Consider the following 27,941-nt stretch of genomic DNA (forward strand, 5'->3'; position numbering starts at 1 on the left):
GTATACATTGACAACTATAGCTTCATCATGTACCACATCAGTAGTATGAAGTTACCACAACAGTTTCTTCATGTATCACATCAGTAGTATGTCATTACAACTCTAGTTTCTTCATATACTACATCAGCAGTATGCCATTACAACTATAGCTTCTTCAAGTACTGCATCAGTAGTATGTAGTTGCAGCTATAGCTTCTTCATGTATTGCATCAGTAGTTACAACTAGAGCTTCTTCATGTACTGCATCAGTAGTATGTAGTTACTGCTTCAGCTACTTCATGTATCACATCAGTAGTATGTAGTTACAACTATAGCTTCTTCGTGTACCACATCACTGGTATGTAGTTACAACTATAGATTCTTCATGTACTGCATCAGTAGTATGTAGTTACAGCTATAGGTTCTTCATGTACCACATCAGTAGTATGTAGTTAGCAATACAGCTTATTCATGTATTGCATCAGTAGTATGTAGTTACAAATATAACTGCTTCATGTACTGTATCATTAGTATGTAGGTACAGCTACCCCTTCTTCATGTACAGCTAAAGTACTATATACTTAACAACTATAGCTTTTTCATGTACCGTCTCAGCAGCATCTAGTTACAGCTACAACTTCTTCATGTGTTGCATCAGTAGTATGTAGTTACACATATAGCTTCTTCATGTCTAAATGGAGTGGCATGTAGTTACAGCTATAGCTTCTTCATGTACTGCATCAGTAGTATGTAATTCCAGCTATGGCTTCTTCTTTGTGTACCACATCAGTAGTATGTAGTTTGCAAGTATAGCTTCTTTATATACCACATCAGTAGTATATAGTGTCAGCTACAGCTTCTTTATGTTCCACATAACTAGTATGTAGTTACAAATACAGCTTCTTCATGTACCACATCAGCTGTATGTAATTGCAACTATAGCTTCTTAATGTACCACGTCAGTAGTATGTAGTCACAGATAAAGCTTCTTCATGTATTGCATAAGTAGTATGTAGTTACAGCTACAGCATCTTCATATAACGCATCAGTAGTTGTACTTACAACTACAGCTTCTTCATGTACTGCATCAGTAGTATGTAGTTAAAACAATAGCTTTTTCATGTACTACATCAGTGGTATGTAGTTACAACCATAGCATCTTCATGTACCACATCAGTAGTATGTAGTTACAAATAGAGCTTCTTAATGTACTGCTTCAGTAGTATGTAGTTACAACTACAGGTTCTTCATGTACCGCATCAGTAGTATGTCATTACAAATACAGGTTCTTCATGTTACACATCAGTAGAATTAAGTTAAACTATAGCTTCCTTATGTACCACATCAGTAGTATGTAGTTAGAAATACAGCTTCTTCATGTATCGCATCAGTAGTATGTAGTTACAACTATAGCATCATCATGTACTGCATCAGTAGTATGTAGTTACAGCTACAGCTTCTTCATGTATCACATCAGTAGTATTTAGTTACAACTGCAGCTTTTTCATGTAACGCTTCAGTAGTATGTAGTTACAGCTACAGGTACAACGTGTACCACATCAGTAGTATGTAGTTACAGCTACAGCTTCTTCATGTACCACATCAGTAGTATGTAGTTACAAATTCAGCTCCTTCATTTACCACATCAGAAGTATTTAGTTACAAATACAGCTTCTTCATGTACCACGTCAGTAGTATGCAGTTACAGCCATAGCTTCCTCATGTACTGCATCAGTAATATGTAGTTGCAGCTATAGCTTCTTCATGCCCCACATCAGTAGTATGTAATTACAACTATAGCTTCTTCATGTACTGCATCAGTAGTATGTAGTTACAACCAAGGCTTCTTCTTCATGTACCACATCAGTAGTATGCAGTTACTATAGCTTCTTTATGTACCACATCAGTAGTATGTAGTTTCAGCTACAGTTTTTTATGTACCACATCAGTAGTATGTAGTTACAGCTACAGATTCTTCATGTGCCATGTCAGTAGTATGTAGTTACAAATGCAGCTTCTTCATGTACCACATCAGTAGTATGTAGTTGCACATAAAGCTTCATCATGTAACGCATCAATAATAAATAGTTACAAATACAGTTTTTTCATGTACCGCATCAGCAGTATGTAGTTACAACGGCAGGTTCTTCATTTACCGCATTAGCAGTATGTAGTTATAAATACAGCTTCTTCATGTACCCCATCGGTAGAATGTAGTTAAGCTATAGCTTCTTTGTGTACCACATCGGTAGTATGTATTTAGAAATACTACTTCTTCATGTATTGCATCAGTATTATGTTGTTACAACTATAGCTTCTTCATCTACTGTATAAGTAGTATGTAGTTACCGCTACAGCTTCTTTATGTACCTTATCAGTAGTATGTAGTTACAACAGCTTCTTCATCTACTGTATCAGTAGTATGTAGTTACAGCTACAGCTTCTTTATGTACCGCATCAGTAGTATGTAGTTACAAATACAGCTTCTTCATGCACCGCATCAGTAGTATGTAGTTACAACTATAGCTTCTTCATGTACTGCATCAAAAGTATGTAGTTACAGCTACAGCTTTTTCATGTACCACATAAGTAGTATGTAATTATAACTATAGCTTCTGCATCTACTGCATCAGCAATATGTAGTTACAACTATAGCTTCTTCATGTACCACATCAGTAGTATATAGTTACAACTGCAGCATTTTCATGCCCTTATCAGTAGTATGTAGGTGCAATTATACCTTGTTCATGTCCTGCATTAGTAGTATGTAGTTACAGCTGCAGCTTCTTCATGTATCACATCACTTGTATGTAGTTACAGCTACAGCATCTTCATGTACCCCATCTGTAGTATGTACTTACAACTACAGCTTCTTCATATACCACATCAGAAGTATGTAGTTGCAACTATAGCTTCTTCATGTACCACATCAGTAGCATTTAGTTACATCTGTAACTTGTTCATGTGTTGCATCAGTAGTATGCAGTTACAACTCTAGCTTCTTCATGTACTGCATTAGCAGTATGTACCGCATCAGTAGTATATAATTACAACTGTAGCCTCTTCATGTACTGCCTCAGTAGTATGTAGTTACAGCTACAGCTTTTTCATGTACAACATCAGTAGTATGTGGTTACAAATTTAGCTTATTCATGTACTGCATTAGTAGTATGTAGTTTCAGCTACAGCTTCTTCATGTATCACATCTGTATTATGTAGTTACATTTATAACTTCTTCATGTACTGCGTCATTAGTATGTAGCTACATCTACAGCTTTTTCATGTAGCACATCAGTAGTATTTAGTTAAAAATACAGCTTCTTCATGTAATACATCAGTAGTATGTAGGTATAGCTACAGCTTCCTCGTGTACCACATCAGTAATATGTAGTTGCAGCTATAGCTTCTTTTTTACTGCATTAGATGTATGTTGTTACAACTTTAGCTTCTTTGTGTATCACATCAGTAGTATGTAGTTACAAATACAGCTTCTTTATTTACATCAGTAGTATGTAGTTACAACTATAGCTTCTTCATGTACTGCATCAGTAGTATGTAGTTACAACTATAGCTTTTTCATGTACGGCATCAGTAGTATGTATTTGCAGCAACAGCTTTGTCATGTACCACATCAGTAGTATGTAGTTACAACTATAGCTTCTTCATGTACTGCATCAGTAGTATGTAATTACATCTACAGCTTCTTCGTGTACCACATCAGTAGTATGTAGTTACAAATACTGCTTCTTCATGTACCACATCAGTGGTATCTAGTTACAGCTACAGCTTCCTCATGTACCGTATCAGTAATATGCAGTTGCAGCTATTGCTTCTTCTTGTACTGCATCAGAGGTATGTTGTTACAACTATAGGTTCTTCATGTACCACATCAGTAGTATGTAGTTACAACTGCAACTTTTTCATGTACCGCTTCAGTAGTATGTCGGTACAGCTACATCTTCTTCATGTACCACATCAGTAGTATGTAGTTAGAACTATAGCTTCTTCATGTACCACACCAGTATATGTAGTTACAAATACAGCTTCTTGAAGTATCACATCAGTAGTACGTAGTTACAGCTATAGCTTCTTCTTGTACTGCATCAGAGGTATGTAGTTACAACTGCAGCTTTTTCATGTACCGCTTCAGTAATATGTAGTTACAGCTTCATCTTCTTCATGTACTACATCAATAGTATGTAGTTATAGCTACAGCTTCTTCATGTACCCCATCATGGTATGTAGTTACAACTATAGCTTCTTCATATACCACATCATTAGTATGTAGTTACAGCTACAACTTCTTCATGTACTAGTATGTAGAGTACTCCTTCCTGGTTAAGCTGGATCATCAGATAATGATTTTACCTTCAAAATCTATAAAACATTCTGAAACTAGTGTCTTGAAATGTATGTATTTCAAACAAATTACCTCTCTATTCTAGGATATATATATATATATATATTTAATATCATGGCCGCCAGTCATTTCTTGGAGAAATGTGGGCAGAAGTAGGTTTACAATGTGCTTTATAGATCTTTCTTGTTCTCTACACTGCGTGTGTGTATATGTGGGGGGGGGGCTGTTTTGAAGTGTTTTTTTTTAAATAATACATAGCTTTGCTTTGTTGCTTCTTTTTAGTGCTTTTTCCATTACTTTTCTTTTGGTAGTTCAGGACTTGCCATTGCTACATTGGACTATGCTGGAATGCATGCCCCCAGCTCTTATTCTGTGCACTTTACAGTAAAAAATACAAATATTTTTTTTTTTTCATTTTGAATAGTAAAATGCCATGTTCCACATTTTTCATACTGAACAGTTCTGTCATACTTTCATCATTATGATTTTTTTTCAACAAGTAGTCATGGTACACAATGATTAAATTGGTACATCAAAAGAATGCTTTAAAAAAAGTAAAAATTTGTTACTAACCATACTATAAACTTCATAAATGAAGTTAAGTGTTTTTGTGTTTCACATTTTGTCCATTTGTTTTATACTGTGAGAGGCAGTGGAAGAAAGTAGATGGCAGGTTAAGACCAATTACATTAAAATGATTATTGGTGTAGCTTTGTGGGAGGTGAAGACAGAGATTAGCGTCTGAAAGTAACAAGTTGATGTTTATTTCCATGGTTGGATTTCTTTATTTTTTTCCCTATCAGAAAAACAGATAGCTCTGAAGGCAGTGGTAACAATGCACACTCTCACGGCACAAACATTTTCACATTTTTTTTATTTAATTTTATTGCATTCAGTGTGCGATGAGGCACCCTATATCAGCAATTGGAAATACATTACTCTGGATGTTATGTTTCCCATTTTTATCTCAGTAATAAATCAGGAGTTTAAAGAATGTGGGTATCATTTTTTATGGTGATAGGTAATGTATGAAACAGATGGACAGTTGCAAGATCCCTTCTGAATGAATCTGTCAGACAGCAACATGACCATTGTATTTATGTGATTCCTTCACTGTCAAAGGTTGTTGTGTACCATCTCACAAGGAGTACATGCCACTGGGCTTCTATGGATGTGTTTGTAGCCATGTATCTATGACCTCTTACACACAGCTAGTAAATTATGCTTTTCAGTGGGCTTCTGTTGTTACAGTCTGGTAGTGTGTCTGGTTTCCATGTGGCAGCTATTTGATCTCTGAACAAAAGGTAAGACAAAATTAAACTCCAGAATACATGTGCACTAAGTTCACATTATGTAAAAAGTACAAATCCTATATACTTTGCCAAAACAAATATTGTTTCATTTGCAGCATGCTGTGGGTACAGTCTGACCTGACAGGTGAAGATGATATGATGGAGCTGGCACAAAACTCATTTCTAATAGAAGGATAAGATCAAGGGTGTTGGTTCTACTCTCATTAGTTATGCTAAAGCATTTATATTAATGAAGTCCAGGAATCTCTGTGCTTGTGCATTTGTGGTGGTGAAGGCTGCCTGGTCTATAGCTGGATAGCTTAAGGCACACAGGAAATGGGTATTGGATTTAATGATGAGTGACTCCAGTTCTAGTAATTAGGTGTTGTGTCTCTCTTGGGTCATACAGGGATTTCTATAACTGCCTATAATGTGGTGAGGAACTTTACTGATGGTGAGACTACAGATTTGATTTAATCCACATAAGAGTCATAAAGCCACTTCTTTCATTAATACAGACCTACAACCTGGATAAAGTTTCACTTAGGTGTCACTGGCTACTAATAATCTCAAAAATTCTTGAGAAATGCACCCACTTCCAGCTCATGCCTTTCCTTACCAATAATCAACTGCTCACCCCTACACAACATGGTTTCATCCTGGCCATAGTACAATAACTGCTCTCCTCTCTTTCTTAAACATAGTAAACCACGCCTGTGACTCTGGAGAAATTGTATCCACAGTCCTTCTAGATATTTCCAAGGCGTTTGACACTGTCTCCCATACCCACCTTCTGAATCACCTTTCTAACCTTAATCTCTCTCAGAGCAACCTAACCTAGTTCAACAGCTACCTCTCTGACAGATCCCAGGCTATGAAATGGAAAACTTCCACCTCAGCCTTCCTACCTACCCCAACCGGGGTACCCCAGGGATCCATACTCGGTCCAATGCTCTTTAATGTATTCATTAATGATTTCCATGCTGCTATTCCTAACACTAAAATAGTGCAATATGCAGACGACTCAACATTAGTCTGCTCTGCTCTTAATCTCCATGAGCTCCAAGCAAAAACTCAATTTGCCTTTTCAACTACTGAGAACTGGATTCTTCAAAACCACCTCTTCCTAAATGCCAATAAATCCAAAATCCTACTTTGCTCTCCCGCAAGAACCCTTCCCCTAGACAAACACTCTTTCAGTATTATCAGTCATACCAACTCCACCATAGAAGTTGTCCCTTTTGCTAAACTTCTTGAGGTTACTATTGATGAACACCTGAAATTTGATACATATATTCAACTAAATATTAAGAAAACCCATCAGAAACTTGGCATGCTATATAGAAACTCCCACTTTCTCTTGTCACTACCTACTTACTACCATCACTACTGTACGGTGCACCCCTACTAACCAACCTATCTTCCACCACCTCTTCAAAACTAGAAACCTGTTACAACAAAACCTCTAAATTTGCAACTAAATCTAACTACTCCTCCCACCACTGTACATCTCTCCACCTGCTAAAGTGGCTAGAACTTCCCATCCACCTTGACTACCTCCAACTCACTACAGCCCACAAATTAATTTTCAAACCAACTACATGCCCTGCTCTAACAAATATCTTATTATTTTACACCCCTCACAGAGCCCTAAGATCTGCCCACCAAAATCTACTTTCTGTATACAAACCAATATGCCCCACTGGTTAACTTCTCCTATCCTTTTCCTTAGCCAAAAAATGAAACTCTCTCCCACCATCTCTAAGAATCTCTGAAAACTTTGAACACTTTAAAACTCAGCTCCATTCTTACCTCTCCCATAATTGGAAATGTAATTGCACTCTACCTACCTAACCTGCTAAGACTCTTCTACATGTACTTCAACCTGTGCCTCCTCTACATGTACCTCTGCTCCATGCTGTTCTCCTAAACAGCTGCCTCTCTCTGAATCTAAAGTTCTCCTAAATAGCTGCCTCTTTCTGAATCGAACGTAATATTACATCAGTACCTTGAATGTATATATTGTAAATATTGTGCATAGTTTCCTATTTATAATCTCTCTCCCCAACTAGGAATGATTCTCTTTACTACCTAAATATAAAGTTTGATGCTATCTAAGACAATCAACTGTGCCATGTATGCACTCCACTTTTTCTGCTGTTCAACTGCCTCTCTCTGAATACACCGGAATCATGAATGTATGCATAGCAAATAGTGTACTTTCCACCTTTATTTCTCCTCTATTCTACTAAACTTATATTTACTACAATCCTTCAAATATTAGTTTTTATAACTATTTACAGATGATTTACAATTGTTAGTTTTTATAACTATGTACACATTATCTATTGCCTCTTCCAACTTAAATGCTGTACAAATGGTTCTCTAATCAACTATGTAAGTATGTAATGAACTTTCTTCAACTTTGCATTTGTACTTTGCTACACCTCATTATATAATTCTACTTTTGTTTTACTTGTATGTAATATGGAGCTTTTCTCCCCGGGCCTCCATTGAAAATGGGCTCTTTGAGCCCAGTGGACCTCCCCGGTTATCAAACTGGAAATAAATAAATAAATAAAATAAATAATAACATTTAGATACTTTACAGCAAAATTGGTCTATGCACGTGGGAAACAGCTACATGTATCTGATATGCTATCCAAAAATCCATGGGCATATAAGAATTCATCAGACAATATCAGACCATATGAGCATTCTGTAATGTCAAATAGACTGAGTCTGCATAAAACTTGGATGCCATCACACAATTAACTAAAAAAGATGTTGTTATTGTTCAGTTGTTATTTAAACAGACAAACAAACATATAATTATTGGTTTCATCCAGAATGCTAACAAAAATGATGACTGTAATTAGTTTGGCCCTTACACAGATAACATGCTGAGAGGCCACTTCTGTTTGAACTGAAAAGCCCTTTTCAGTACAAAGACAAGACAATAATATTAATTTTATTCCAGTCAGAACATTTACAGCAAATCCATGAGGGCTACTATGCCTAATGAAATGCAAGGAAAGAGGAAACATAATCGTTTGGTAGCTAAAAATCAATATTAATGCCTCTAGGATGAGAAAGATATGTCATGTTTGTGCTTTAAAGACCATCACCCCTTTACTGAACTGCCCATGGCAAAAAACTGCAGCAAGTTCACTGGTAGCGAATACCTGATAGCAATGGACTGTTATTCTAGAAATAAAAAAATAGCAAAAATAGCCAGTCTACCCATAGCAACCAGCCAGAAAGTCGTTTTGATTCACAAACATATTTACATGATGAAGAATTCCATCAGAACTGATTACTGACAGCCTCACACATTTTGGGTTTATGGTGTTCAAAGAGTTTAAGAAGAAGTCGGTGTTTCTCATTAGTATTTCTAACCCTCATTACCCTCACATGAATGCTGCTGCAGAGAGAGCCATGCGTACTGAAAGGTAACCCCATCCATATATGTCTGGTATCTTAGTATGCAGCTTGTCATATTGTAACTGCAGTGAACCCATCAGAGCTGCTGACAGATCACCAAATCCAACAAATGGTCATGTACTGCACTTCCATTTTCTGCTCCAACTTATCTCCAAGAAGAATAAGAAAAAAGCTACACTCACTTAGCTCTTTAATAGCAGGAGATATTCGCCCTTCTCCCTGCCAGACCCAAATCCTAGCCAGACAGAAAGAGTCAAGTTGGATGGAGAGAAGAAATGGAGTTAGCCATCTATGATTATTGACAAATGTTCTGAGCTGAAGTCTTAAGTCATTCTAGATTAAAATGGTACCATCTTAAGGAAAACCAGGAGACACATTGAAGCTGCAATAGAGTTGCCAGCCTATAGAAAGAGAACAAGAGCTGCATCAAGATACTGGAATGGTCCATGAGAACACATGGAAGCAAGCCCTAAGATGCCGGAACATGACCAACTACCTCCAAGTAATTCACTCAGATTCATGATAAAATCTCATCCCCAACCAAATAACCTCATGGGGACATGAAGTTAAACTTTCTTTGAGAATCTGAGACTCTTAGCTGTTTCCCAATCAAGATGGATAACTAAATTGATTGGTCAGAAATACCAAAAGGGAAGGGTAGAATAATCCATGTTTTGCTGTGAACAATGTGTACTGTATTTCAATGCCCTAGGACACCTTTTTCTTTTCTTATGGTAAGCAAAGGGAAAAAATCAACAGTATTGATGTGTGTGCCATGTTACTGTAATGCTTTACTTATGAGGAGACTTCTCTCAAAAACATGGAGATGTAGTGATGGATCATAGTGTGGTTGGTCACTCTGCTTATGCCTGGCTCTGCTAAAATTAACTTTGGATGGGAGTTTTTGAAGAGTCAAGTGCTGCCATTGTGGAGAGCTTCTTCTTTCGGCTGCTCCCGTTAGGGGTCGCCACAGCAGATCATCTGTTTCCATTTATTCCTGCCCTCTTCACTTTGCTCTGTCACATCAACCACCTACATGTCCTCTCTCACCACATCCATAAACCTTATCTTAGGCCTTCCTCTTTTCCTGTTACCTGGCAGTTTCATCCTTAGCATCTTTTTCCCAATATACTCTGCTTCCCTCCTCAGCACATGTCCAAACCAACGTAATATTGCCTTTCTGGCTTTGTCTCCAAACCTTCCAACCTGGGCTGACCCTCTAATATACTTATTACTAATCCTGTCCACCCTTGTCACACCCAGTGCAAATCTTAACATCTTTAACTCTGCCACGTCCATCTCTGACTCCTGCCTTTTTGTCAGTGCCACTGTCTCCAACCCATATAACATAACTGTTCTCACTACCCTCTAATAGACCTTCCTTTTCACTCTTACTGGTACTCGTCTGTCACAAATCACTCCTAACACTCTTCTCCACCCACTCCATCCTGCCTGTACTCTCTTCTTCACCTCTCTTCCACACTTACCATTACTCTGAACTGTTGATCCCAGGTATTTAAAGTCATCCACCTTCACCAGCTCTACTCCCTGCATCCTCAGCATTCCTCTGTCCTCCCTCTCATTCACACATATATATTCTGTCTTAGTCCTGCTGACCTTCATTCCTCTTCTCTCTAGAGCATATCTCCACATCTCCAGGGTCTCCTCCACCTGTTCCCTACTCACACTACAGATCACAATGTCATCTGCAAACATCATAGTCCACAGGGACTCCTGTCTGATCTCATCTGTCAACCTGTCCATCACCATTGCAAATAAGAAAGGGCTCAGAGCTGATCCTTGATGTAATCCCATCTCCACCTTAAACACATCCATCACTCCCACCGCAGACCTCACCACTGTCACACTACCCTCATACATATCCTGTACCACTCTTACATACTTATCTGACACTCCCGACTTCCTCATACAATACCACAACTCCTCTCTATGCACCCTGTCATATGCTTTCTCTAAGACCACAAAGACACAATGCAACTCCATCTGACCTTCTCTGTACTTCTCCATCAACACTCTCAGAGCAAACATCGCATCTGTAGTGCTCTTTCCTGGCATGAAACCATCCTACTGATTACTAATCATCACCTCCCTTCTTAACCTAGCTTTCACTACTCTTTCCCATAACTTCATGTTGTGACTGATCAGTTTAATCCCTCTGTAGTTACTACAGCTCTGCACATCACCCTTATTCTTAAAAATCGGTACGAAAACACTTTTTCTCCATTCCTCAAGCATCCTCTCACTTTCCAAGATTTCATTAAACAATCTAGTTAAAAACTCCGCTGCCATTTCACCTAAACACCTCCATGTTTCCACAGGTTTGTCATCTGGACCAACAGCCTTTCCATTCTTCATCCTCTTCATAGCTATCCTTACTTCCTCCTTGCTAATCCACTGCACTTCATGATTCACTATCCACACATCATCCATCCTTCTCTCCCTCTCATTCTCTTCATTCATCAGCCCCTCAAAGTACTCTTTCCATCTGCTCAACACACTCTCCTCACTTGTGAGTACATTTCCCTCATTATCCTTTATCACCCTTACCTGCTGCACATCTTTACTAGCTCATTCCCTCTGTCTAGCCAATAGGTACAGGTCCTTTTCTCCCACCTTGGTGTCCAACCTTTCATACAACTCTTCATATGCCTTATCCTTAGCCTTCGCCTCCTATCTCTTTGCCATGCACCTCATCTCCTTATACTCTTGTCTACTTTCTTCATCTCTCTGACAATCTCACTTCTTCACCAACCTCTTTCTCTGTATACTCTCCTGTACTTCTTCATTCCACCACCAGGTCTCCTTGTCCTCCTTCCTCTTTCCAGATGTCACACCAAGCACCTTTCTAGCTCTCTCCCTTACTAGCTCTGCTGTACTTACCCAGCTATTCGGTAACTCTTCACTGCCACCCAGTGCCTGTCTTAACTCTTCCCTGAACTCCACCTCACAATTACCCTTTTTCAATTTCCACCATTTGATCCTTGGTACTGCCCTCATACTCCTCCTCCTCTTCTTGATCACCAATGTCATCCTACAAACCACCATCCTATGCTGCCTAACTTCACTTTCCCCTGCCACCACTTTACAGTCTCCAATCTCCTTCAGACTGGCCCTTCTACGTAAGATATAATCTACCTGTGTGCATCTTCCTCCACTCTTGTATGTCACCCTATGCTCCTCCCTCTTGTTAAAATACGTATTCACCACAGCCATGTCCATCCTTTTCACAAAATCCACTACCATCTGAACTTCTGCATTCCTTTGCTTAACACCATACCTACCCATCACTTCCTCATCCCCTCTGTTCCCTTCACCAACATGCCCATTGAAATCTGCTCCAATCACCAGTCTCTCACCCTTTGGGTACATTCATCACCACTTCATCCAACTCACTCCAAAAATGTTTTTTCTTATCCATCGCACACCCAACTTGTGGAGCATATGCACTAACAACATTCATCATTACACCATCAATTTCTAGCTTCATAAACATCACTCTGTCTGACACTCTTTTCACCTCCAAAACCCTCTTAGCATACTGTTCCTTCAGGATAACCCCTATGTCATTTCTCCTCCCATCCACACCATGATAAAACAATTTGAACCCACCTCTGATACACCTAGCCTTGCTCCCCTTCCATCTGGTCTCTTGCACACACAATATACCAACCTTCCTTCTGTCCATCATATCAGCTAGCTCTCTCCCTATACCAGTCATACTGCCAACATTCAAAGTTCTGACCCTCACTATCACAGTCCAAACCTTTACCTGCCTTCGGGCATGCCTTCCCCCTCTTCTCCTCCTTTGGCCAACAGTATCCAATTTCTGCCAGCACCCTGTTGGCCAACAGTACTGGTGGCGGTCATTGTTATTTATTTATTTATTTCCAGTTTGATGACCGGGGAGGTCCACTGGGCTCAAGGAGCCCGTTTTCAGTGGAGGCCCAGGGAGAAAAGCTCCACATTACATACAAGTAAATCAAAACTTACAATTACAATCATAGAATTATATACAGAGATGTAGTGAATTACAAATGCAAAAGATGAGCACTCTTCATGACATACAGACATAGTTGATTAGAGAGCCATTTGTACAGCATATGGTTGAACTGAGGCAGCAGAATAATCTGAACAAAATACTAATAACTATCAAATTGTAACTTTTTCTGTTGGTAGTTACAAAGACTGAAAATCTGAAAGATAGTAGTAATTATTGGTTTTGTAGAAATTGGGAGAAATAATGGAGGATAGTACTGTGTATACAATGTATGCATTCAAGATAGTGGTGGAAGAAGAGAGAGGTAGCTGAGCAGTAGAGAAGGAGGTAGATATTTAGCAAAAATAGATTCTGGTGTAAGCACAGAGAGGCAGAAGTATGGGGGAGAAAGAGGCAGTTGTTTTGTAGCAAATGTGGAGTACACACATAGCATAGATAATTATCTTAGCTAATTAGCATAATCTAGAAAAGAGTAGAGATAGAAAGCTATGTACAGTATTTACATTATATACATTCAAGTTTGGGTGTTATATTATGTTGGATTCAGAGAGGTGCAGCTAAAAAGGAAAATCAGCAGGGTGTAGAGGTATATGTGGAAGTACGTGAGTAGGAGATAATAGCAGGATTAGGTAAGTAGAATGCAATTACATTTCCAGTTATGAGAGAGGTAGGCATGGAGCAGAGATTTGAAGTGTTCAAAGTTTTTAGAGATTCATAGTGGGGGTGGGAGAGTGTTCCATTTTTTGGCTAAGGAAAAGGATAGGAGAAGCTGGCCAGCAGGACGTTTTGGTTTGTATACAGAAAGTAGATTTTGTTGGGCAGATCTTAGGGGTCTAAGAGATGTGTAAAATGGTAAGATATTTGTTAGGGCAGGGCAAGCAGTAGGTTTAAAGATTAATTTGTGGGCTGTAGTGAGCTGGAGGTAGTCAAGGTAATTGGGAAGCTCTAGCCAGTTTAGCATATGGATGGAGGTACAATGGTGGGAGGAGTGGTTAGATTTAGTAGCGAATTTAGAGATTTTGTTGAAACAGAATTCTAGTTTAGCAGAGATGGTAGAAGAGAGGTTGGTTAATAGTGGAGCACCATACAGTAGTGATGGTAGTAAGTAGGTAGTGGCGAGAGTTTTGCCTTGTAGAGGGAGAGAGAAAGTGAGAGCTTCTGTATAGTATACCAAGTTTCTGATGGGTTTTCTTAATATATAGTTGGACATGTGTATCGAATTTCAGGTGTTCATCCATGGTAACCCCAAGAAGTTTAACAAAAGGAACAGCTTCAATAGTGGAGTATTTGGATTTGATGGCATTAAGGAAGAGATGGTTTTGAAGCATCCAGTTCTCTGTAATTGTAAAGGCTATTTGGGTTTTAGCCTGGAGCTCAGGAAGGCTAAGAGCAGAGCAGACTAAGGTGGAGTCGTCTGCATATTGCACTATTTGAGTGTTAGGAATCGCAGAGTGAAAACCATTGATGAATATATTGAAGAGCATTGGCCCGAGTATAGACCCTTGGGGAACCCCTGTTGGGGTAGGTAGGGAGGTTGAGGTACCAGTTTGCCATTTCACATCCTGAGATCTGTCAGAGAGATAACTATTGAACCATGTAAGGGATTTTTGGGAGAGGTTGAGGTTAGAGAGGTGATTCAGAAGATGGGTGTGGGAAATAGTGTCAAATGCCTTGGATAGATCGAGAAGGACAGTGGAGACAATTTCTCCCGAGTCACAGGCATGGTTAACTATGTCTAAAAAAGAGAGGAGAGCAGTTATTGTACTATGGCCAGGACGGAAGCCATGTTGTGTAGTGGTGAGGAGTTGATTATTGATGAAGTAGGGCATGAGTTGCAGGTGGATGCATTTTTCAAGGATTTTTCAAATTAGGGAAAGAATGGCTATTGGTCAGAAATTAGAGATGCTATTGTTTTTGCCTCCTTTGTGGAGGGGCAAGATGAAGGTAGCATGCCGTAATTTAGGGACATAAGATTCCTGGATAGATCTATTGATGAGAATGCTGATGGGGATGGTGATACCATCTGCAGCTAGCTTAAGAAAGAGTGAGGGGATATTGTCGGGGGCATTAGAGCATGGCTTAAGTTTGGAAAGAAGCTTTTTGATGTAGGAGGTAGAAATGGGTTTAGATGAAAATTGGGGGGAGGATTAGGAGTGGGGGGATGAGGAGAGGAAGGGGAAGTGGGATTGGGAAGAGGGGAGGAGATGTGGTTGGGGAAAGTCTTAGTAGGTTCAGCTATAGAGTTGGTAAAGAAGGAGTTGAAAAGGGTGGCAATTTCTGTGTCAGTTTTATTGTTGTCAGGACAGGGATTACATCTGGTATGAGGGTGCAAAAGAGAGTTGATGGAGTTCGAGAACTGTTTAGGATTTTTGGAGTGGGAAGCCTGTAGTTTGGTGTAATAAGATTTTTTATCATTTGTAACATGCTTTTTGGTGAGATTGCGGAGTTGCTTATATTTAAGGTGGGGCTTGGATGTTTAGGAAAGTAGTATTGAAGAATTCTAAGGCCTTATCTAGTGGAAGAGTTTTTAGGTTGTCCCAATTTGTTAGTTTAAGGGTTTCAGATAATATAGAAGGGTTAAAATTTGCAAGGTTATGAGTATGAGTGTATTGGTGTTGGTGAGGAGAGCAGTGAGTAGCTCAGTGAATGAAGACTGGGAGATGGTCACTCATTGTGTCAGGAAGTATACCGGAGTGAGAGATCTTATTAGGATGGGAGACTAAGATCCAGTCCAGAGTGGAGCCTGGGTGGTTGTTTCTGTTTTGTCTGGTAATGCCATTTGTTAGTTTGGTGAAATTAAATAGATTGATAGATAGGGAGGGATTATTGCTATTGATTATATTCCAGTCGATATTCACATCACCTAATATGTATATCTCAAGCTTAATGTTAGTTGAGGTCCATAGGAGTACGTTTTCTAGAGTGGTAGTATTATCTCCAAGGGGAATATAGATGGCCATCACACAAATACTCTTATAGTTATTCATTTCAAGGATTCCTATCAGTAGTTCAGCATTGTTGAACTGAGGAGTGGGGTTTTGGTAAGGACAGAGGTTCAGTAGGCTATCATAGATTAAGGCTACTCCTCCTCCTTTTTTATTTTGGCGGTTGCATCTGAGTATTTGATAGCCAGGGGGTACAATCTCAGAGTCAGTAATGTGGGGTTTCAGCCATGTCTCTGAGACTGCTGCTATATCTGGTAGAGAATGGTTTAGCCAAACATGGAAGAGAGCTATTTTGTTTTTTACACTCTGGGCATTAATGGTAATGAGCTTGAGGTATTTGTGGTTGGTGCAATTTGCAGAGATAGGGGGAGCAAGATTGTTGCTAGTCTTGGGTCCAGGGTTGGGGTGAATATCTTCAGCTAGGGCTAGTCAATTAGAGGAGGAATGGAGCAGGACCTTTGGTTTGCAGTTTGTAAGTAGTGGGACTGACAAGTTTACTTTGTTTATAGGAGGCTTTAATGAAATGGTTAAGAGTTTTCATTTAAAATAGTAAAGAGGGTTAGGTTGAAGTAGAGATGGGGATATATTGTGAAAGTGTGAAGTGATGGGGTGGGGTTGGGGGAGAGTGGAGGAGGTGGGGAGAGAAAAGGATGGGGTAGTTTGTAAAAGGAATAGGAGGTTGCATTGAAAATAGTTATTAGAAGGAGAATGCTTATAGAGGAGAAGAGGGAAGTTTGTGGTAGTGGAGGAGTCATTATTAATTGTAGGAAATGAAATGTGGAGCAGGAAGCTGGAGAAATAGTGGAGTATTTAGTGAAAAGGAGAGGAGTAAGGTTGAGAGTGCAGGCTAGAAAGGGATAGAGATGGGGAGGGATTACTTAATTGATGAATGCTGGGAGGGGTAGAGAATTGGATTGGCTTAGGGGAAGGGGAGTAGATAAAAGGTTAGAATAAAGGAAAGTGTACTGGGGTGGGTGGGAACTGGGGGTAAAGTAGGGGAGTGGCGTGAACCCGCAGGGCGAACAAAGCGGGTAGAACAGGTAACTGATAAGTGTCAGCAAAAAATAATCTGACAGTTGCTGACTACTGGGTATTGTAGTTGGGAAGAGTAGATATGGGGGAAGGAAAACAAGGAAGAAAAAGGTAATGGATAATGTGGTGCAATTACAGTGAAAAGTAGCAGATAGAATGAGGAAAAAAGGATGGACAAGAAAAAGTTCCTAGTCTACTTTAGATTGCTCAGGACTAAAACGTTAAATAAGTTAAAAATCAGGGGGAAAGATGGAAGTATTAGTAATTATCCTAGTTTAGAGCACCATCTAGTGATCAAAGTGAAATATTACAGTAGAAGCAAGAGAGCAGAGATAGATGATACAGGGTTTGTCAAAACTCCTGAAAATAGTTGCAGGAGACAACACAAGGAGAGGGAAAACTAGTAGCAGGAGACAGACCAAGGAGAGGGAAACATATAAGTAGTAAGGGGTGGGGAGGGGAGTCTTGCTGGTGGGTAGCCTGGCTAGGTTGCGTAATTACATACATACATTGGTTACTAAGCAAATGTCCAGCTTTACCGCTAAGTCAGAATAACACATACTTTCTTGCCTCCTAGTGAACAGGGTTCCTAAGCAGGATGGCAAGTTTCTTTGCTACGGAAGAGTTAGGTAGATTAGTTTGCTGGGGGTCCTTTCACCGGGTAGGTAGACTCTTTACAGTTCTACTGCAAGATAGATGATTCAAACCTGGAATGGTGGGGACAAAGAAATAATGAAGGGATAAGAAATGTAGCCTTTTAAATAGAGATAGGGTAGTGAGCGTAGTATTTCAGTGCATATGAACAGTTATAGACAATCATTTCTAAGGTTACAGACAGATAACATGGCTTACTACGGTATATAAGTATGTTTATCTAACAGTAGCACACAATACCGTAGCACAGTAGTGAAGTGTTTAAAGCAGTTTTAAGACAGTTTGTCTAGAATGCTTTTAAAAACCTTACAGCAGCAGTTTTAAAACAGTCAATTTATACAGCTTTTAAAAACATTACAGTTATGTTAAGCTAGGTCCTATTTAATAAAGCAGAGCCACAAGGGCGTAGGAGTACTTTGTAACATACAAACGAAGTGAAACCAAGTTTGAGTTAATAACACTCAGACTAGTACCTCATCTCTACCACAGCAGCACAGGAATAGGCAGTAATTACTCAGGTTAATGTCTGCATTTCCTGATGGCCTGACAATTATTATGCATTAGCTAACTTAATGATTCAAAGATAAAACAAAAGCTAACAGCTAACAGTGACTAAGTTAATTACTACCTACACAAGTCTGAGGTGCCACAAGCTCATCCCACTTCTCTAGATGTAACGATGGAGTTGGGTTATGTGCAGGTAGGCTATAGTCACTTTCTGTCCCAGCACCAGTCTAGACTAGCATAATAGCTAGGTCACAGTAAGTCCTGAGGCCGAATTGAGCACAATGTATCACTACATTAAAAAGGGGAGGGTCTGAGTTATATTGCGCACTGAATAAAGTTCAGTTAATGGCACTACATAAATGTTAGCGATACCTCACTGTTTTCTAACGTTTGCTTATCTCAGTGTATCCTCAGAAGATATCTAGAGCCGTAGACCTAATATAGTGGTGAAACTATATAGCGCCGAGGAGACAGATTATATAGGCAATAAACCTCCATGTAGCAGTTGGACAGCACTGTGTTATCAAGGAGGTACATTGTACAGGTTTAACTAGACCTCGACTGATCCGGTATGTATATCTGTACTGTTGTCCGCATATATGATTTGGCAAAATTTTACACTGGATGCCCTTCCTGATGCAACCCCCCCCCCCCCCATTTATCCCGGCTTGGGACTAGCACAAAGAAATGCACTGGCTTGTGCTCCAGTGGCTGGGTTGTTGTCATTGTGGAGAGCAAAACAGGAAAATGTGTCTGCTTTTCAAATATCCCAGAGTCTAATCTCTTCCAAACACAAAAGTTATACAGTTTATCAACTATCTAATCATCTATTGGCCTCAATCATAACATAAGTTGTAAGAATGGAGGAACCCAAACACAACTCTATTTGTGTAACAAAATGTCTGTTTTTAATTTGCATAGGTGTGACTCAAGTGGAAAATAGAAGTGTTTGCCTAAAATACTCATTATTCTGCATTTATGGCTCTCCACTAACAGAAAAACCCTTGCAATAAATCACCTGGCTGCAAAGTCAAGCCCCTTTATCTTTAATTTACTATAAAAGGCATTCAGTTGTTTCACATGTGTGCAGAGGGCACATGGATGAAGTCAGTCAGCTAATATGGAAGGATATTTTACAAGCACAGCACTAGCCATCTGATAAAAAATAAACTTTTAATTCTAGTAAACTGTGAAGAACTGAAAGTAACTTTTAGCATGGAATTATTGCAACTTGTACTTTATATTACAGAGTCAACTTGCTTTCTTGTTTTGCCAATATGCTGCATGTAATTTCCCCATCAGTGTCTACTCAAAATATTGATACATGATAAAGAACGTCATATTGTACAAGGATGCTTTGCTAGACTAAATTTCAGCTGTGGCTTTCTCTGTCTGCCGACTTGAAACTTGCTACAGACGTATCACTGTGCCGTTGAAACAATGTTTCCCTATGGCTGCACAACATTTGCAATGTATCATATAGAGGGTTATGTTTGGGCTGCTGATCATAACTATTTTGTCAATGTGTTCAAGAAATGGTTTAAAACATTTCACATCAAAAGCAAAGCTTGGAATGTGATTTTCTTGTATCCATTTTTAGAACATATCAACAAATGGCTATGTGGTAAACAATGCTGAAATGCATACCTGTTTAGGAAGCCTCATAATATCCCCATGTGTCTGTGTCTTTTCTTACCATTACACAACTACACCTCCTTTCTTTCACAGGGCAACATGAATCAGGTGTGCACACTTGTTCATTTAAGAACTTGGAAATTAATATTGTGATAAACAGTACCAATCTATACAACCTAGGAGTAATGCTGACATTTTCTGACAGCTATCTGTCCTGATATATATAATGCATGTTGTGTTAAAGCTAGTCCTATAACTATCATACCAGTTGATCATTTGAAGTGAAAATGAAATGCAAAGGCATGATCTGCTAATTATTAATAGCTAGTGATAAGTATAGCAGTGATCCTAATTACTAATGTTCATTATCCAACAGCATAACTTTTAGCAGCTTATTTATATGTTTAACCGAATAAGAGTTATGCATGAGTCTATGGAAATACACAGTAAATATTTGCATTATGCAGAGTTTACTTGCTGCAGATAAAGCCATTCTAATTTCTATACTGCACAATTGATAAGAACAGAAAACTTTCTACATTTGTCACATGCTGGACACTTTCACTTTAAAATATTTCATCTGTAAAGCAGGTCCAACTGAAAATTTAATAGCAAATATTAGATTTACAGTCAGACTTACTTTCAATTTCATTAGATTGAAATGCTCATTTCTCATATCTAGTTAAAACATAATCATAAAAGGAAGACCTGAGCATTCAAACCCAGTTCTGGCTCTGTTCCCAACATTCAATCTCTGGACTGAGGTAGTATTGTAGCCTTTCTAGGTCTGTATAATTTTCTGTACATTATTCTCTGCTTTACATTAAGACACCAATGGAAAAAATAACTGCGATCTCAGTAAGCTCATCTAAAAGCATTAGGATTCTCTTACACAATATATTTTTGCCTCAAGTGTCAAGGCCACCTTCAGCAGTGTTTTAATTATACATCATTTGACAAGTAGAAAATTCACAATAAACTATTAAATCAATGGCAATTTAATGCTGGAGAATGCAGATTAAAAGCAGGCACACTAAAGCATCTCTTTGATCCCTTTCCAAAGCCTAATGGGTTTGATATACTATGATATGGCATGAAACGAAAGGGGGAGAAGTGTTGGTGTGGTGACGCTGAAGCTGGGTGAAGAAAAAAAGTGAAGCCTTGACACTTGTTTATATAAAAACAAATTAGCATATAGAAGATGAAGATAGTCTGGATGAGATGCTGTTGACAAGCATCGCAAGCTAAATGCACAGCATATACTGTAACATGCCTCTGTTTCCAGAAATGTTTTACTGTCCAAAGGTGTTTACAAGAACAATACAAACAAAAAACCTTTTTTTTATAAGTAAAATTGTATTTGACAATGAAAATCTATTATAATGAACTGCAGAAAAAAAAAAAAACTAACATTATCCTTGAGCATAGCAAAGCACATGTTTGAAATCTGACTTTGGAAGACAACATTATCAGTCAAGGGGCTACATATACTAATCCTCGCCTATAAAGCTAAGTCCTGTAGGGCTGCATTAATGAGTAACTGGCAATTACCATACCTGTTTGCAATCAGCTTTAAAGTGACAAGAAAAGTGATTGGTTTCCCAGAGCGGGGCTGCAGAAAAGATCCCCTTGACTTTTATTATTTTATTAAAGCTGTAAGAGGCAGTGATAACATAATAGAGTTTGTAGGGAGGGGGCAAACGATAAGATGTTACATTTCTCTAGTGTTCGCTGAGCTTCCAGATCTGCATTAAGCTATCCTGAGGAGCCTGCCTTGAAATGAAACTTTATAAGCTTTGGAAGTTATTCTGATGCCTTGGGTCAATGCCACAGAAAGTCTGCTCCCGTTGTTATTACGTTAGAGGCAATGATTGTTCTGCACAAGAAGCTAACGACTTGTGCTGCCTCAAATGCGGCACTCCATTTTGTATACTTCAGCACTCCATAGATGTATGTTTAAAGCCTACATCACAGAAACCCGATTATACTCCCATACCAGTTTGATAACAAGGAACTAGTATCAGTAAGACGAATGAGTTTAGTAAGACCAGCGGCATGAATCTAGAAGTAGCTATTGTTGTATCTTAAGGAAAAAGGCCAAGTTTAAATCTTTTGAGAAACATTGATTTTTTTTTTCTTTCAAATGTTGCATTAATACTTATTCTGCTCTTTCAATGCACAGGGACAAAATAGAAACATGGCGGGAAAAGGCTTAACATGAATGTTAAAGATGGCAGTACTGCACCAAAATATGTCCATAAAGTGACACAGTCCCTAATATTTCCTGCCAAGAGTCAGAGTGTTTCATTTTTCAGCTATAATTGGTGTCCTGGCAAGCCTTTCAGTAATCTCAGTACAGTTGGCAGTGTCACTTTTTTGACTGTCATTGCTCAGCCATTGTGTTTGCTTAAAGAATCCTCTCACTGAAATTAGATATTGGAGTCCTTTGGTAAAATGCTGCACCTCTATAACATGACAGAAAGTTAGCAGTCCACAAGGAAGGGGGAACATTCAGTTTGGTAAGCATCACTATTTTCTCACAACCAATGGCAGTCAGTGCAGAATATTAAAATGTCAGGATATTAAAATGTTTCATCAGTGGTTCATGGAACTAATAATGTAAATATCATATTTTGTTTCTTAGTTAAAAACTGCTACAAACCAAGAATCTTGAAGAAAATTAGATTTTTTGTCATGTATTCATTGTGTGTGTTAATATTAAGTACTGTATTTATTTTCATTTCTTCTATTTCTATCACTATAATCTCAGTATGTCGCTGAAGCCTCTTGTGTAAGGTGCCTTTATTCATGAGACCTATTAGTGGGATACCACATTAGGTGACAAACCATTCTTTAGAGTTGTGCATTATTTTAACAATACAGTGCTTAAGACATTCTTGTAGCAAAGAACATGAATACATGAATCCCATGCCAGTCAGCCATCAGGTGTACATCCAAACCTAATCAAAACTACCACAAAGTGTACACTATGTGTACACTCAGTGCAACCTTTCTGAGTAAATAAAGCACACAAGCATTGTGGTATGGCTGTTCTTGAATTCAGAAAGTGTACACTTTGTAGTAATCTTTATAACTCTGGCCTAATATTTCCTCAGAAAAAATCTACATAGTGCCTAAAAAAACAGTTAAATGATCATAAAATACATTACTGTTTGATGGCAAAAGACAAAAGAACCTATAACTCACAAGGGACCTTTATCTGTGGTTCTAAATTTGTGGTATATGTGGCCTCTTCCATTTCATTGATTTTTACTAAGGTGGCAAAGGAATTAGAAATTTAAGAAACACATTTATGAATATGTTTATTTCATTAAGAATAAGAATGAAACAAAACACTCTTTTAGGCTTGATAAACAATGTAGTAATTTCAAGAGACTTCTGTGCTTTGTTAGATTGTATACCAGAAAACAGTGGGGGAGGGGGTGTTTACAAAGAAGGAGATCTGTAAAATATTGAATACAAGTTATACATTATTTTGTAAGCTTACACAATCTGAGTGTTCTACCTAAGTGTAAACTAACAAATATTTTTATTTGTATTTATTTATTTATTTATTTATGTTACATTTGTTAACCGGGAAAGTCCGACTGGACACATATCCATTTTCAGCGGAGGCCCGGGGAGAAAAGCTCCAGTGACCTGTCATATAAGTATTTTAACAGAATACATTACAGAGATGTAAGTTCAATAGTAACAAATAATCATGACTAGTTTAACAAATCATTTAATAGTAGATTATAAAATCTAGACATAAAGACATTAATTCAATTCAAGATTTAAATTATCTTTTTTTTTCTTAAATTGTGAGTACTCTCAGTGTTTCATAACAAGAATAGCTGATGTCAACAAACTTTACAGGCAAAGGTAATTAGGGAGATGTATTAGAAATTCTGAACTATGTATTGGTGCAGATTAGCCTAGGAAGTAGCGTGAACATAACCAATTGTTTAACAAGTGGGTTCTCGGGAGTTTCTTAAATTGGGAAGTGGAGGTAGTGGAGGTTATTTGGTTGGATAGAGAGTTCCAGGTTTTGGCAATAGTGGAGGCAAAGAGAGATTTGCCAGCCTCATTTCATTTTTGTGTCTGATAATGCTTATTAGGTTCTGAGAGCTAGATCATAAGGGTCTAGTAGGGTTGTGGGGGTTAATTAGATATTGTAGAGCAGGGGGGGTTCAGGAAGGTAGAAGAGATTATGTGCTATTGTGAGTTGATTGAATAGAAGTAGTTGAGGTAGCTTGAGCCAGTTAAGTTGGTTAAGGGCAAGACATTGGTAGGATTTATAAGAGGCTTCGGTAGTGAATTTGGCTATCTTGTTATAACAAGATTCCATTTTGTGCAGATCGCTTTGGCGTTGATTGGTAAGGATGGGAGAGGAATAGAGCTTTGGTATGTTTTGTGATGAACTTTTTTGTTTCTATAGAGAAGTCCTAGCTTTTTATTCACTTTCTTAATGGTTTGTGTAATGTGAATGTCAAATTTGAGGTTCTTGTCTATCTCTACACCTAACAGTTTAGTGTGTGCAGTAGGAGTGATTTGAATGCTATCTTTGGAGTGTTTTTTTTTTTTTTAAATAAAAGGCTAATAAGATAATGTGTGTGCGTTTTTTATGTAAAAAGAAAGTAAACATGACATTTAAGCTTCCTAAGGTTCATGTCCCCTTCAGTGTCTCAATTCTTTTGTCTTTGTTGAGTATTTGTTTAGTACAATATAACTATAAGGCATTGTTCTATAACCTAGCTAATGAAGTATTTGCATACTGTTAAAGAGAGCACACTGATTAAAAGTTTTAGTTTTTGTCACTCACTGATTAAAAGTTTTAGTTTTTGTCGCTCACTCATTAAAAGTTTCAGTTTTTGTCATCATATCCTTCAGTTTTTTTTTTTCTTTTTTCCAATGTAGAGTACTACGGGATTGCTGGTATTTTTTTCATTTTTCTGGTGGGATCTTTCAAAAAAGACTATTATTTATTTATTTATTTATTTATTTGCAGTTGGTTTACCAGGATAGTCCATTGGGCCAAAAGAACCCATTTTCAATGGAGTCCTGGGGAGAAAAGCTCCAATACAGACAAAATTAGGTGCATACAAAAATTACAAAAATGATTGTACAGAGTAAAACATAAAATATTTAAGCTCACAATTCAAAAGTATTCAAATCAATTCAGTATGATGAGGATAAATGAGAGGTAAGAAAATTGAAAGAGTAATGTGATATACATTTAGAGGAGTTATTCAAGCAGACATCAAATAACCTTACAGAGTAGATATACTGATGGAACATTAGGTTTGTTAGGTAGAGATACGTATCAAAAGTGTAAAGGATGATGAGATATAATAAATTTATGAGGGGAGGGAGCAAGAGCAATCCCATTGGGACCTCAGGTATGTATGGAGAGAGTTTTTGAACGTGTACCGGTTAGAGGTGGTACGAATGGATGGTGGGAGTGAGTTCCAGAGGCGGGCAAGGTTGAAGGATAGTAAGTGTTTACCTGGGGGATGAGATGGTTTATGGACTTCTAATAGGTTTTGATTGTTAGACCTTAATACTCTATTTGGTAGGTGCAATTTGAAGGCAGAAGACAGGGATGGACAAAGAGAAGGACTAAGAATGAGCTTGTGAACGAAAGTCAGCTGTATATAAGTGAGATGATTAGGTAGTTCGAGCCAGTTTAGGGTTTGGAGAGAGGAACAGTGGTGGGTGGAGGACCTGTGTCCATTTGCGAATTTGGCGATTTTATTATAGCAGGAGGAAAGCTGGTTTTTTAGAGAGGTCTGAAGATTGGTCAGTAGTGGGGCCCCATAGAGAAGGGAGGGGATGAGAAAAGAGGAAGCGAGTGTGATTTTGGAGGAGCTTGTAAGGTACTGATTCTGACGGTAGAGCATACCTAGTTTTTGATGAGTTTTTTTAATATTTAGTTGTAGATGGGAGTTGTAGCTAAGCCTATTATCAATTTGTACACCTAGTAGCTTAGTTTCTGTCACTAGTTCAAGGGGTAAGTTATTTTGGCTGGTAATTGAGAAAGAGTTTATATTGAAGGAAGTGGATTTGGAGGGGGTAAATACCATACGTTTTGTTTTGGAGGCATTGAGTGCCAAGTGATTTATTTTCATCCACTGTTCGGTAATTGAAAAAGCTTCCTGGGTAAGTGTTTGGAGCTGAGAGGAGGAGGTGGCAGAGCAAATAATGGTGGAATCATCTGCATATTGGATGATGTTTGCAAAAGGAATTGATTTGTGGAAATCGTTTATAAATATATTAAAGAGGAGGGGACCAAGAATAGATCCTTGAGGAACTCCAGTGGGGGTACTAAGGAAAGGGGAAGTGGCCTTTTTCCATATTACAGCTTGGTTTCTATTTGATAGATAGCTGGAGAACCAATTTATGGAAGAAGGAGAGAGGTTAAGTTTTGACAGTTTGGTTAAGAGCACATTGTGTGAGATAGTGTCGAAGGCCTTGGAGAGGTCAAGTAGAAGGGTAGAGACAATGTGGCCAGAATCACGTGCTGTGTTAACAGTCTCAAGGAAGGATAAGAGGGCTGTCATAGTGCTGTGGTTTGGCCTGAATCCATGCTGTGTAGGAGTTATAAGGTTGTTGTCTAAGAGATGTGGCAAGAGTTGAAGGTGGACACACTTTTCCAGAAGTTTAGAAATAGGGGACAGGATAGCAATAGGACGAAAGTTGTTGATGCTACAATTGTTGCCTCCTTTATTTAGAGGGATGATGAATGCTTGCTTCCACAGTTGGGGCACAGTGCATTCATGAATAGAGCGGTTGATTAGAATGCTGATGGGATAAGCAATAGCATCTGCAGCTATGCTTAGGAAGTAGGAGGGAATGGTGTCAGGGGCATTAGTACAAGACTATTCCTTTTGTTTCTTTAAAATGGAGAATGGAAAATATTGTAATGCAATAAGCATTCACTAAAATAAGGAAAAAAATGTAACATTTATAAACAACTATACAAGTGCTGAAGAATTAAATTATTATATACAGAACTGTGGTTGCCTTACTATATAATAATGATGATTTCAGACTTTTAGCATAAGGAGGAAGGAAATCTTGAGGGGAAACTGATGCAGTGTAATTTCAGCAACAATGAGATTTGTAGCTCTTCCAACAAAACATTTAAAAATTAATTGCAGCACTGCTTTGTATATTCAAATTTCTTGAAAGGATTTATGACAGTTCTACCTACTACAAATTGCAACAGCATTCTTTACTAGAAGGGAACATTGTTAAAATGCAGATCACTTCAGATCACTTTGCAATGATTTTCAATAACTGGACAAATGTCCTTAAATATATGTCAGAATCAAACAAAATGGTAAAAGCAGTAATATATTACATTTATTTTCAAGTCTATAAAATGAAATATTTAACTTATGCAGCCAGGGGAATGTCATAAACAAGATTTCACAGGGTCTGGCCTAAGCCTCCTGCTCTTCAATATCTATTTCTCAGAAGTGAAAGCAGCAGATATCAAACAACTGTGGCGAACTCCAGCAGGGTGTAGTCCAGGCCAACACCTAGCATGGTTGTCATGGGCTTACCTTACATGCCAAAAATGAGGAATATTTGCCAATGAGAAAGACATTAACCCATCCTCTATACACATTGCTGGTACCCCTCTCAAACCAGTTAGAATTATTTGGGACTTACTTGTACTGATAATGATATTTCTTTTGATCTCTATGTCCCAGTTAGGAAATCTTTCTAACTTGTTCAGTTGATCTGTTCGGTTATCTATTCTAGGTTCCATGCAGCTTTACTCCTTCAATACTATTTTCCTATTATAAGACATACCATTCTTCTTTTGGAATGTACCTCACAAAGCACCCTGACCAATTTGAAAGAACCATTTTTGGACCGCACAGTCTAGGCTACACCAGAAGACTAAAAGACCTATTCCTGTTACCTCTGTCATGTTGAGTGGGGGGTGCTCTCTGTTTAGCCTCTCAAGCACTGCAATTCTCAAATCATTTTGAACTCCTCCACATTTCCAAAATCAAAAGACTGACATTCATGCCAGCCCTTAACCTTCACCAGAAAGTAAG

This window comes from Protopterus annectens, chromosome 4.part1 (assembly GCF_019279795.1).
Source record: "Protopterus annectens isolate FY-2018-M chromosome 4.part1, PAN1.0, whole genome shotgun sequence".
Lineage (NCBI taxonomy): Eukaryota > Metazoa > Chordata > Ceratodontiformes > Protopteridae > Protopterus > Protopterus annectens.